Raw genomic sequence first — 604 nt, 5'->3', positions numbered from 1 at the left:
AATTGTTTCACATTTGGTATTTGAAGTTCATAATGAATAGTACAGCCTAAGACAGAAAATTGTCTATGCAGGTCTTCGTATAACCCCCATATAACGGTACCTCCCGATATTACAGAATAAGATAAAAAAACTGTGTATGAAAGTCCACGTCTTCGTATAGCCCCCATATAAAGGTACCTCCCGATATTCGATATTTTGATGATTTAAGCGACATTTTTCACCGGAATTGCTTCAAATTTGGTATTTGAAGTTCGTAATGGATAATATAGTCTAGGACAGAAAATTGTCTATGCAGGTCCACCGTTCGTATAACCCCCATATAACGGTACCTCCATATATTCGATATTTTGATGATTTAAGCTACATTTTTCACCGGATTTTTTTCGAATTTGGTATTAGTTCGTAATGGATAGTACAGCCTAAGACAAAAAACTCTATATGCAGGTATAGTTCTTCGAATAGCCCCCATATAACGGTGCCTCCCGGTATTCGATATTTTGATGAAATATCGAATATCGACATTATTCACCGATATTCGGTATTTTCATGATTTAAGCGAATGTATTCACCGGAATTGTTTCAAATTTGGTATTTGAAGTTCAGC

Source organism: Musca domestica, unplaced genomic scaffold (genome assembly GCF_030504385.1).
Source record: "Musca domestica strain aabys unplaced genomic scaffold, Musca_domestica.polishedcontigs.V.1.1 88, whole genome shotgun sequence".
NCBI classification, from domain to species: Eukaryota; Metazoa; Arthropoda; class Insecta; order Diptera; family Muscidae; genus Musca; species Musca domestica.
The sequence above is the reverse complement of the archived record's forward strand: the minus strand, read 5'-3'. Positions refer to the sequence as shown.